Source organism: Equus quagga, chromosome 12 (assembly GCF_021613505.1).
Source record: "Equus quagga isolate Etosha38 chromosome 12, UCLA_HA_Equagga_1.0, whole genome shotgun sequence".
Lineage (NCBI taxonomy): Eukaryota > Metazoa > Chordata > Mammalia > Perissodactyla > Equidae > Equus > Equus quagga.
The window spans coordinates 86,683,947-86,696,911 of NC_060278.1; the positions used below are offsets into that span (position 1 = coordinate 86,683,947).

General features: G+C 42.9%; 1 protein-coding gene across 4 annotated transcripts in view; it reads left to right on the plus strand.

Annotated features, from left to right (window-relative positions):
* The window catches only part of RALY (RALY heterogeneous nuclear ribonucleoprotein), a 78,882-nt gene that overhangs the window by 31,406 nt on the left and 34,511 nt on the right, over window positions 1–12,965 (plus strand). For all 4 annotated transcript variants that reach the window (XM_046678280.1, XM_046678282.1, XM_046678281.1 and 1 more), the window contains exon 2: window positions 2,398–2,473. The gene's annotated coding sequence lies outside the window, so the exon portion shown is untranslated. The remainder of the gene's footprint in view (window positions 1–2,397; window positions 2,474–12,965) is intronic.

Consider the following 12,965-nt stretch of genomic DNA (forward strand, 5'->3'; position numbering starts at 1 on the left):
CATTGTTTTCACAAAATGCCTATATTGTAGGCAGGATGGGAATTATATCCCCATTTCGTAGCCGAGGAGTCCGAGGCTCAGATAGCATTCAGATCTCTTGTTAGGAGATAGATCCAGAGTAAGATAAGAGTAGCAGGAATGAGAACACAAATCTTAGCTGACTAGGTCTCCATTCTCCGGAAGCAGTAGGAATCTTTAAAAGAAGGAACAGGAGAAGTGTAGTTTTGAAACCTTAGTTGATGGTGAGGGCAGAGCTGGATATAGTCACTGCCAGAGATGTTTCAGGAACATGACAGAGAGGGTGGTGAGAAAGGGTTTGGGATGACTTCATCAATTTGCTAGCCTTTGAAGATTAAGAAGAATTTGAATCTGTACAAACGAAGACCAGGCAGTCCAGATCAGACAACAGCTTAGACAAAACTGTGGGAATACTGGAAAACCCACAGTAGAGGTAAGGCAGGCAGATCATGGCATACCTAGAGAGGGAGGCTGAGGTGACTGGGAGCCATGACAGTTTTTTGAGCAGGGGAGTGGCATTAGGAACATTAGTCTAGCAGTGTGGGCCAGGTGATTGGAGCAGGCTGGGCTGGGGGAGACTCATGAAAGAGAGACTAGGGAAGAGGCTACTATAACGATCTGTTCTTGTCAATAAATTTTAAGAAATATTCCAACAGTGCAGGCAAGAGATAACGAGATCCTGAACCAAGAGGAAGTTGACACAGTAGGCAATAAGGAATGGTTTGGATGTAGAAACTTGTCAATTGTGGAAATGAGGGAAGTGGGGGTTAGAAAGCATGAACATTTGGAGTCTAAATACTTGTGAGAATAGTTATACTATTTACTGAATCATGTAGGCTAGGAAATAGGAGATGAGTTCAGTTTGTTGACATGTTGAATGTGAGGGTGCTGATAGTCCATTTCCCTTACCACTCACCCCCTAGTGCCTCTGCCTTTTTCCTTTGACCTGGGCCTGTAGAGATCCTTCAGTTCCATGTGTTTGCTGCTTTGTTCCAGGCCTGGTGGCCTCCCCACCCCCTGCCCCATCTCTCCACCAGTGTCTTAGAGCAACTGTCATTGTGTCTCTCAAATAAGATGTGCATGTAAGGTGCTTAGCCCCGGTACCTAGTCTATTTTCAAGTGTTCATTGAATGTTAGTGGCTATTTAAATGGCTATTGTGGTTACCATCATAGCTTTGTCATCACAGTAGCTAGAGATTAGAGAAGCCTCTGGAACTACTTGGCTCAGGAGTCTTTCAACTGGTATTCAGTAAAAAGGCTGGACTACAAGTAGGTGGAGAGGATCTCAGGCTTGGGTATGAATGGGGACTCTCAGCCATGTCAGCTAGGACTAGAGAACATGTTTCTGGTCTTTTTTCTTCTGTTTTTGAGAAGTAGTATAGTGTGTGGTTAAGAGGGCAAGTCCTCGAGGTTGGACTCCCTGGGTTCAAGTTCTAGCTCTACCATCTATTAGCTATGTGACTTGTGCAAATTTACTTAACTTCTGTGCCTCAGTTTCCTCACTAGTAAAATGGGGAATACACCACCACACCAGTCCTTACAAGATTGTCATAAAGATTAAATGAGTTAATACAACTAAAGGGTTTGCAACTGCCTGGCATGTACTATTATTCTCCTTGCCCCAGAGACACCTTTATCCCACATTGCAGATAATAAATAGGAGTTTCTCTGTTGTTCAGCCATCCTCACCCAACAGAGGAGGGGGTGAGGGGAGAAACCTGAAACCAATCTCAGAGTGTTTGAAAGTTTGTTGCACCTGGGTTTCAGGTTATCTAAGCCTAGAGGAACTTGACCCAGGAGTGAGACAGAGTTAGAGTTGTCCAGAAGACCCTAGTTCTGTTCCCAGTTCTGCCACTGACTTCCTTTGATCTTGGGCAAGTCACCTAACCTCTGAACCTCAGTTTTCTCATTTGTAAAATAGAGAGTATAATTAATTCTTCCACGTATATCTAGCATCTCATTCTTCCAGTACTACATTCTAGGTATATTGACTTTCTTGTTCCTTAAGCATAACAAGCTTATTTTGCCTAAGGCCTTTGTACTTGCTATTCTCCCTCTCTGAAACACTCTTCCCTCAGATCTTTTCAGATCTTACCCTTCACTTCATTCAGGTCTTTGTCCAGTAGTCACCCCTTGGAGAAGCTGTCCCTGACCATTTTATCTAAAATAGACCTCATTCTCACTCCTTGTCATTCTTTCTTCCCTTACTCTGCTTTATTTTTCTTTATAGCACTTAGCATGACGTGAAGTTATATATTTAATTATTAACTTGTCTTTTGCTAGGATGCAGGCATGTGAAGGCAGGAACTTTAAAATGCCTGCACTGACCTAAGTTTGTGCCTGTTTTGAGCAGAACCCTGACTTCTCTCTCTCTTATAGGTGAGCCCTGTTCCCAGAGGTGCTGACCCTGTAACCCAAAAGAGGAAATCGCTGGCTGAGCTCAGCCTCGGTACTGGTGAGTAAGGGTGCCTGGGCAAACTCAGACCAAGATACAGGGTAACTAGTTGGGGGCATATTTTTGCCCTTAGTATAGATAACTTACAAGTGATTGCTCTCCTACTCCATGTCTAAGATTGGCATAGGCAGCCTCCTGTACTGGGAAGAGATGGTCTGGGATCATTCGCCATGAATAAGGCAAAGCAGGTTTACTTAAGTTCCTTCTGGCTTCTGCCAGCTGCTTTCTGCTGGGGAGTATCCTGGGCCTGGCAGCTAAATCCATCCTCCCACAAGCTCTCTTAAAATGACCTCATAGCCCTTAGAGACTTTCTTGATTTCTTGACTGGAAGGACATTCTTGACTGTGACCTACCAAGCCCATAGGTTAGCTTTAGAAAATCCTATAGTTTCAGCTGTCCTGCAGAATGTAATTGTGAACGGTGGTGAGGTTGGAATGATAGAGTAATGCTGTGTGAAGGGGAAGTCAGGAGAAGCTTAGAGGGAAGACCACAGATGGTGAGACAGGAAGGGAAGTCAACACATTAAGAACCAATTATGTTGTGGATCTCATCTAGACAAAACCCCATTTTATAGATGAGGGAATTGAAGCTCAGGATCTGAAATAATTTGCCCAGGGTTCACACCTAGGAATCCATAAAGCTGATGCCAGAACCCAGGTCAGTCTAACTGTAAATACCAGTTTTCTTCCTGACTTGGCAGGCTTTCCTTAGACTGCTAATCTCCCTGGGATCCAGATTTTTCTTACAAAGTTTATGAAGACAGACCTCCTTAGGGATTCAGGAAGGAGGTCCACTTATTTGAGGGACCCAGCAGGGCAGGCAGGAGTTGTGGGTCCCTTCTGAGCAATGGCATTTCTAGTGAGAGGGCCAAGAGGCTGAAAGATAGGAAGAACCTTCAAGCAGGCAGAGACCCAGGCTAAATAAGACTGGAAGGGGAAGAAAACATCTGTAATGTGTGGGATGCCATAAACACTTTGGCCAGCAAAGATAGGGACCTGGAGAGCTGGGTTGGAGTTGAGAAACCTGGGTTTTTATTTTCTTTCGACATTTGCCCTTGGATAATCTCCATTTACCTATTTGTAAGATTGGAGTGCCTCCCTCCACCGTCAGTGTCTGTTATGTGTACACCAATCGTGGAGGATGTTGTAGAGAATCAAATGAGAAATGCAAGTTGGAAAGCTTTGTAAATTGTAAAGCAGCATGACCAAAATGAGGGAAAGTGAGAAGGAAGCATTATAAGTATCCCTGGCATCTCAGTCCCTGACCTGTATGCCAGCCCCCTCCCCAAAGGTGTAAAAGGGAGGATTTTTTTCGTGAAATTTGCACTGTAAATCTTTTCCCATGCCCTCTCCTTCTTCTTCTGCAGGCCCTACCCGATGCTCAAGCTTTCCACAAGGGAAAGAATTCCAGGGCACAGAGACAAAGCTAGGCAGCATCGGCAGCTATAATTTGCAGCATGTGGGCTGCAGAGTGCAGGTTTAAATGCACTCACACGGCCTGATTCCAAGGCCACTGCCAGCACAGATATTAAAGCAGTTTTCAAGAGCCCATCCCCAGCATGTGTCTGCACTCACTGACTAGCACCACTGAGGTGTTGCTTTGTTCCCTACTGTCATCTCAGAAGAGGAAGGCTATTCTTGTTTTGGCCCTAGGTTCCCTGCTCACCCCCAACCCGACTCTTCAACTGTGAGTGAAAAAGGCACTTATGCTGTAGCCTCATATCTTATCAGAGGCCATGGTCATTCCAGTTTTCCCACCATCTCTCTCTTGCCGTCGGCCAGTGAAATTGGTCATTCTCTTCACAGTTTGTAACAATAGACATTCTGTTCTTCCCTCTTTCTGCCTGAGAATGCACACAGGAGTCTGTCCCCCAACTGGTGCTCTTGGAATCCACACTCGTCAACCTTCCCTCTTTTCTGAATCTCCAGGTTCTTGCTGCCACCTCTTTTTGTCTGGTTATTCTAAAGTTCTGTAGCTTCTGGCCTTTCCACGGCCTGGGTGCTAAGCTTGGGTCTTGTTCTTGTAACAAGTGCTCTGTGAAGAAGTTCAACTATTGACTATTTTAAAATATGAATGATTCCATGTAAGAAAGTGCATAATATAGGGATGTCCATATAGTAGCTTATTTATCTAACATCCTCAATTTTCCAGAGCCCAACTAAAAAGCAAGAAAGAAGCAAAGCATTGTCATTCTTAAGCCCTTACACAGCACTAATTTATTGCTGTTTTTACATGTTGTTATAACAATTTAGCAATCTGATTTCTGAACATCAGTCAGATTTATAGCAGCATATAAGAAAGGGGGAGGAGCTGCTATATTAACAGCAGCTAGAGCTGAAAGCTAGTAGTAAGGGAGGGGTGAAAGTAGAATGATAAGAAAGAAGTTAAAATGAGTATGGAGGCCATTTAATTTAGGGGCACTAACCCTACAGAAATCTATGTGCTTCAGTAAGGTGGCGCTAGGTAATTTTTAAGCTAGTTCTAGGTTCCTCTTGAAGGCTAGATTTATCAGAAAATGTTAAATTAGTTATTTGTGGTGTCTATTATCAGGTGCTATACTCAATACTCTACATAAATCGATCTCATTTTCATAGCAGCTTGGGAGGTAGGTGGTAGTCTCATATAAATTACTGAGATTTGGAGAGGGACACACAAGCAGTAATTGGAAGAGCCAAGCTTAGAACCCTGAAGAGTCTGGCTCCAGAGAACTGAGTTTTTTCTATTATCCTACATTGGCTCTTTCCCTTTCACCTAAAATCTTGGTGCTTCTCAGCCTCTTGGGCCACTGGTTCCCCCCCTCTCTCCTTTTATTGATTCTCCTGTACAAAAATTTTCTTTTTAAATATTCATTGATGTAGTATTTATTGCGTGTTCACTATGTGCTAGGCACAGTTTTAAGTGTTTGAAATGTAGCAGTGAAGAAAATAGTTTTCTCTCTGTAATTTAAATTCTAGTGGAGGAAAACAGGTAAACAAATGTATACGTATGAAGAAAAATAAAGCAAGGCAAGGGAATAGGGAGGGAATTGCATGATGAAAGAAGGCCTCTGTGAGAAAATAAAATCTGTGCAGAAATATGCAGGAACTGAAGTAGTGAGCTGTGTGTATATCTTGGAGAATAACATTCCAGGCATAGAGTTCAGCAAGTTCAGAGGCCCTGAAACAGGAGGATGCTTATTGTGTTTGAGGCACAGGAGGAGGCCAGTGTGGCTAGAGATGAAGTGAGCAAGAGGAAGAGTAGAGTATGGAGAGGAAATCACAATGGTAGACAGGGACCCAGATCATTTAGGGCTTTATTTTGAGTGGAATAGGAAGCCACTGGAGAGTTTTGAGTAGAGGAATGACATAATCTGACACCCATTAAAAAAAAAGTCCCTCTGCCTGATTGCACTGGCTAGGATCTCCAGTACGTTGTTGAATAGAATTGGTGAGAGAAGATATTCTTACCTTGTTCCTAGTTTTAGGTTGAAAGTGTTCAGTCTTTCACCATTAAGTACAGCGTTAGCCGTAGGGTTTTTGTAGATGACTTTTATCAGGCTAAGTTCCCTTCTGTTCCTAGTTTAGTGAGCAGTTTTATTATGGATGGATGTTGGATTTTGTTTATTGTGTGGTTTTTGTCCTTTATTCTACTAAGGCAGCAGTACATTAATTGATTTTTGGGTGTTAATCCAAGCTTGTGTTTCTAGAATAAATCCCACTTGGTCACAGTGTATATCCTTTTTATATGGTGTTGGATTTGGTTTGCTAATAGTTTGTTGAAGATTTTTGTGTCTGTATTCACGAGGGATATTGGTTGGCAGTTTTCTTTTCTTGTGATGTCTTTGTCTGGTTTTGGTATCAGGATAATACTGGCCTCAGAGAATGGATTGGAGAGTGTTCCCGCCTCCTCTTCCACTTGAAGTCGTGTGGGCCTGGGCTTCTCTGTTGAAGATTTTTTATTACTAATTCACTGTGTCTATTTTTCTTTGTTATAGGTCTACTCAGATTTTCTATTACTTTTTGAGTTACTTCTGATAATTTTTGTTTAAGTTGTCTAACTTCTTCGCTTAAAGTTGTCCATAGTACGTACTTATAATCCTTTTAACTTCTGTAAGGTCAGTAGTGATATACCCTTTTTTATTCCTGGTTTTGGCAATTTGTATCTTCTCTCTTTTCTTCATGGTTAGTCTTACTAAAGGTTTGTCAATTTTGTTGATCTTTTCAAAGAATCAACTTTTGGTTTCATCGTTTTTCCTAGTCCATTGATTTCTTACTTTAATCTTATCTTCTAACTTAAACTTGCTTTGAGTTTAGTTTGCTCTTCTTTTTCTAGTCTCTTAAGGCTAAGGTCATTTTTTTAAGGCACTGTGCAGCCCATACAAAACTCTTCTTCAGGCTTGACTGACCTGTGGGATGTCAGTTTGCTCCTGATGTAGTGGCCTCTGGAGAAGTATCTGGAGCCTCAGAGAGGACCTAACTCAGAAACAATGGGAGAGACAAGTGGTCTGCAATGTAATGCGTTACTAGCATGAAGAGGGGATTGGGCTAGACCTGTGGCGCTGAGTAGCCTGGATCCTGCCTGTCCTAAGTCGCCGGTGGGCAGGCGTGTGCTTCATGTGGGAGTTGAGGGAGGTGGCAGCAGGAAGTCAGGTAACACATGGAAAGCTGGAGCTCTCCAGGCTTCTGAGATTTTGCCAGAGCTGGAGGAGACAGCTGTCCACCTCACAGGCTTCAGAGCCTTCCAGATGGCTTTGGAGGCCAGTAGAATATCTCTGTTGCCTGTTCATGACTGAGATTCTAAGCAGAGATTTGTTTCCATTAAAGAAATAAGGCTTAAATGCAGATCTCATAGGTAACATTGAGGTTACCTCAATGAGCAACGCCTGGGCTTGCTAGGTACTTATTTGTAGCCTTTAGTTTCCTTATCTATAGACAAGGAATAACAGTTTCTACTCAGCCAACTTTGTGAGGCATGTTTCAAATCAGTGCTATATAAAACTGTTAGATACTGTACGAATATAAGGGACTATTAATGTTAGTGATTATGGTGATAGGGACCTAGGACAGAGTCTGATAAGGTCCAGGATCAGTAGTAGTGCATCATCCTTCAAGTTGTGGAGATGAATGTCTGACCAAAGTGGACTTTGTAGCTTAGTAAGGCAAATGGTTCATTGTCTGCCAGTGTAATCATCTGATGACTCCTAGAGAAGTCTATGGAGAAAATCTGAGGGAGGCCACCAGAGCAGCTCATATAAGAAGCAGCTGTCCCTGTTCTCTCCCCACCCAGGAATTTTGCCCACATTTTATTACTTTGGTTCCAGAAATAGTTGGCTTTCTTCAGGGTTGCTGTCACGGGAAAGCAGTAAGTTCCAGCTCACCTGGGGGGAAGGAGCAGTGTGCAAAAGGCTCTGAGTCCCTCCTTCCTTCCCCAGTTTTCATTAAAACTAAAGAGGATCTTTCTGTCTCTCTGAAGCAGCAGGCCAGACAGAAGAGGGACTGACAGGTCCTATAGGTCAGATCAGCTGGAGGGCAGTTCTAAGGATGTTGGCTCTGGCAGAGAGGCAGGGTCCTGAGCCTAAGAATAAAGCCAAGAGATCAAAAATCCAAGATGGAAAACAGTAATAGATTAGGAAACCAAGGTCCATCGGCAACTATGGTGCTAGAATCCTGAAATGAGTAGAACATGAATAAAGGTGACTTATGATCCAATGGGGCAGATGCAGAAACAAAACAAAACAGAACTATCCTACAAAAGACCACATTAACACAAAAGCAGAAATTGCTTCTTTTGAATTGTCATTTTTTATAATCTGAGTCTCCACTCTCTGCCACTGCCCTCATTGCCCCGCCCCCCTCATCTCCCCAGTTAGCATAATCTGTCAAGAGTTACTGTAATAAGTGCTTAGGACAAGGGACGAAAGTTACCTATGGTATAACTGATGTTTGGGAAGATTAATTAACTGCGTCTTTCCCACCATTCTGTATATTCTTAGAAACCTTAAGCCATATGATGCTGGAGAAACAGAGGAAACTCTAAAGCCAAAGGTTTGAATCCTTGCTCTGACATTTATTTCTATGTGGACTAACCTCTCTGAATTTTGCTTTTCTCATCTGCAAAATGGAAACAATAATGTCTGTATGGTTGTTGTGATGCTAATAGGAGATGATGAAAAAAATGCCTGGCCTGGATTGGTGTTCGTCCACCAGTGATTGAAATAAATTCTGATACCATGTGTTCAGTATTAGATTGTAGTAGAAGGTGAGTATTGTGACCCAGGCTCTTAACCCTATTGTACTAACTCAACCTTGGGAAAACGTTTAATGTCTCTGGGCCTGAGTTTCCTCAGCTCTAAAAAGAAGAAATGAGGTAGAAAGTGGATCTGTAATTGCTGATAATTCTTCCAGTTCTGTGCCTCCAAAAGGCACATTGATCTGTAGTTCAAAGGCATCAAAGAGTCAAGAGGAAAAAAAAAAGTTAAGAGGAGGCCAAAGGAGAAGGCTTAGTAGCTTCAGTACTACTTAAGGCTGCAGCAGGGATAGTTACAAAGAAAGAGCCATTATCTACAATGAGAACGTGTTGGAAGTGTCTGCTTGTTTGCTGCAGGGGCAGTGACCTACCTGTTTAACCCAGCATTTGGAAAAGAAATATCAAAGAGAAGATCAGAATGGCCTGGAAGGTTGGAGACTGAGTAGATAGCAAGTATGAGAGAGACCAAGAGGCATAGGACCCAGTTTGTGCTCTATTAGCCATTTTTTTGGTGTTTGCAGTCAAGCTGTTTCTCTCTTTGCAGCCTCCGTATCCCCATCTGTAAAATGAATTAGTCAGGTGATGTATTCTCCAAGGGCCTCTTCAGGGCTTTCTAAATTTCACTGTCCACTGTCTTCTGGCTCTCAAGTTGTGTTTGTATCCCAGCTTTTGTCCTAGATGTTGAGGATTTCATTTATATGAGAAGGCTTCTTAACTAGCCAGACTTTGTCTAGCCAAAGAGTATTTAGAATGCTCTTGAAACCATAATTTCAGGCCACTAACAATCATAAATTTTCAAGTTCAGAAAGGCCTTATTCCACCTGGTCCAACCCCATCATTTAACACTGAGAGATAATGCAGCAGGGTAGAAAGACTAAAGGCTTTGACAGCAGATCTTGAATTCAAATTCCTACCAGTACTAGCTTAATCTCTCTGAGCCATAATATCATCATCTGAAAATGAGGCTAGTGATAATAGAGTAGGCATATGCAGAATTATTGTTACTTGGAGGAGGAGAGGAAAAAACTGAAGCCTGAGAGATGAAGTCACGTGCTCAGGGTCGAGTTCAGACCAGAACTGAAGTGTCTTGTGTCTCATTCCAGGGTTTACTTCTCCTCTGGAGCCAAGGTCAGTTGTACCCATATGTATGTAATAGCAAAGATTAGTACTGAAAGCAGGTCAGCTTTCTTAACATCTCCGCCAAAAGCCTTCTTAATTCCCCTGTGGCGTGTGTCAATAACACAGCCCGTACTTGTTTTAGAAACAAGCTCTTTATAAGCACTCCTGTTTGGTTTGCTTTGGCTGGTACAGGATCCAGATGCTCTTAGCATAGCACAACAGACTCTCCAAATCCGCCCATTCCCATTTGTGAGCCACTCGCAGCTCTGATCTGCTGGCTGAGGTTTGTCCCCAAGTCCTCCCTACCTGCCATGTGAATCACATTCCCTTGTCTTTTGCTATTTGTCCTTTCCTTCTTGGTGGAAGTAACATTTATTGCGTGCCTACTGTGTGGCAGGTATTGTGATAGGTACTTTAAATGGATTGTCTCTTTTAATCTTTGTAACTCATTAAGTTATTAATAGCTCCAGACGGAAAAGTTGAGGCACAGTGAAGTAAATGAATTTGCCTGTTGTCACATACCTAGTCTGTGAAAGAACTGGGGTTTGAACTCAGGTCCACCTGACCCCATAGACTCCATGCACTTAGTATACTAAGCTCTTTCCTGAGTACCATACTGCCTCTCTGGCCTCAGCCTTTCCAGGAAGGTAGAGTGTTCAGGAGTGCCCAGGAAGGGACATTCAATGGCTTTAGTATAATGAGAATATAGAATATCTTTCATGCCTTCAGTGTATTTTCTCAAGAATTTCTGCTCTGCCCTGCCTCAAGCCAACCTCTCCAGGACCCAGATATGTGACCCGGAGATCCAGAGTATTAAATGAGAGGCCAGGTTTCCATCTTCAACCTGGAACACCAAGTCCCTAGTGAAAAGTGTACTTGTCATTTTCAAAGTTGAATGAGGGCAATATTTCAAGCAATAAGCCCCTACTTGTATGCCCACCTCTGAAATGCAGGGAGGGAAGACAAAGGGCCTATACATCTCAAGCTTGGTGAGCCTCCTTTAGGGACCTGGCAGGAGAGGAGACACATATGTAAAAGATTTTGGAGTAAGATTATTCTAATAGGTCCTCAAATCTGTACTTGTTTTTCAGTTTACAGAGCACTTTACTTGCAGAGATCTTACTGTAAGGAAACTGAAGACACCTGCCTTTATGTGGTAGAGCCAGAGGCTAGAGTCCAAATCCTTAGTCTTGATAAGGCCAGTGAGTCTAAGCAGTCCCTCAAAGGGTTCTGTCCCTGACCTTGGGCCCCACCTAATCGTCAGTTGCAAAAGGGGCAGGCGCTTAGTCTCTGCCCTTTTTCCTCTGCCCGCTTGTCCCCTCCTTCACCTATTTCTACTCAACTGCTAGGGCCTTCTTAATGAGACCTTCTTCTAGTGATACATTTTGAGGCATAGGGTAAAAGGAGATATTTTTGACTCTGTATTTTCCCCAGGGTCATTTGCTATAAAATGATGGAATTTTAGGATATCAGAGTGGGAAGGGACCTTAACTAACAGTCATCAAGTTTACAGAGGACCCCTTTATTTAAATGTATATTTTGATATCTGAAACAGAGCTGCTCTGTTTGAAGTGACAGCGAGGGGCCCAGAGTCTACCAGTTCAGCCTCTCCATTATCCTCACCAAAGACAGCCCCTGAGGCATCTACCTTAAACCCACAGGGTTCCCAAGAACACAGTTTGTAAAACAACACTGACCTAGACCGACTTGCCCATTTTATAATTGTGAAATTGAGTGAATTAGTGGCAAGTCTCCTGACTCTCAGCGTGATGCCCCTTCTGATACACTGAGCTTTATGTCATTATGTCATTTCATAAGTTACCACCTGTTCCACTTAACATCCTATGCCTGGATGTCAGGCTTCTGTTACCTCCTGGCATCTGGCACCTGTAAAGTAGGCAGGCCTATGGATATATGTACTTTGTCAGGGCATAATTCTTATACATATGGTGAGCCCTTGTCAAGTTTTGTCCAACTCATTAATGTAGGAACGAGCAGAAAGAGAACAGCTGAGAAACTGGATTTACGTTGTTAGTGGAAAAAGGATTGCTGAAATTTGATTGCTAAATTAGATCCAAAATTGATTAACGTCCTAATGAAAACATAACCTTTTTTTTTTTTCTGCTTTATCTCTCCACCCCCCCCCCCATACGTAGTTGTATATCTTAGTTGTGGGTCCTTCTAGTTGTGGCTAACCTTTTTTTAAAGCAGAGAAATGTAATCTTCATCGCGTGCAAAAAGTGCACCATATCAATTTTCTACACATTAACCTCCAACTTTGCAGAGGGGTTTTTTTTTTTTTTTGAGCAAGATTTGCGCTGAGCTAACATCTGTGCCAGTCTTCCTCTATTTTGTATGTGGGATGCCTCCACAGCGTGACTGATGAGTGGAGTAGGTCTGTGCCAGGATCCAAACCTGCGAACCCAGGTTGCCGAAGCAGAGTGCATGGAACTTGAAGCCCTTGGCCATAGGGCTGCCCCCTAACTTTGCAGAGTTTTAAACATTTGGGCTCTAACCATTTGTCAAACAAAATTCCATTCTCCAAGAGTAATCAGATGACTCTCAGATGCATATTAACAAATGTTCCAACATGACTTTAAAAGATCAACAGTCATCTTTTTGCCTTACTTTCAAGTTTTGGTTAATTTTCCGTAACGTACCACCACTGAAAATGATTAGAGCCTCTTGTATTGAAGCCAGCTAGAGCTGTCCCAACCCAGGAAGGCACCTTTCTGCTCAGGGCACAGACCTGACTACTTTGCTGGAGCTTCTGCAGATAGTAGCCATCAGCAACATCTTGAGCTCTCTCCTACAGCCCTCCTCACTGGCCTGGAATTTGATGTTTATTAATCCTAGACTTGCCTGTTTTCCTTCCGCTGGGCAAGGAGACTTTTCCCCTACTCTTAGTTACCCTCAGGGCCATTTTGGATGCAAAGAGGTTACAGAGTTCCATCTGGAGGAAGTTTGTTTTGAGCACGGAGTTCTGCTCAGGTAGAGTAGGCAACTGCTGCCATTATGTGGTTTTGTCTCTGAACGTGTTTTGCCCATTCTTCTGATTCCCACTGCTACCATCTAAAGCCAGATCTTAATCCTCTCTCACTGGGACTATTTTAACTGTCAACTAACTTGTCTCCCCACCTCCAGTCTT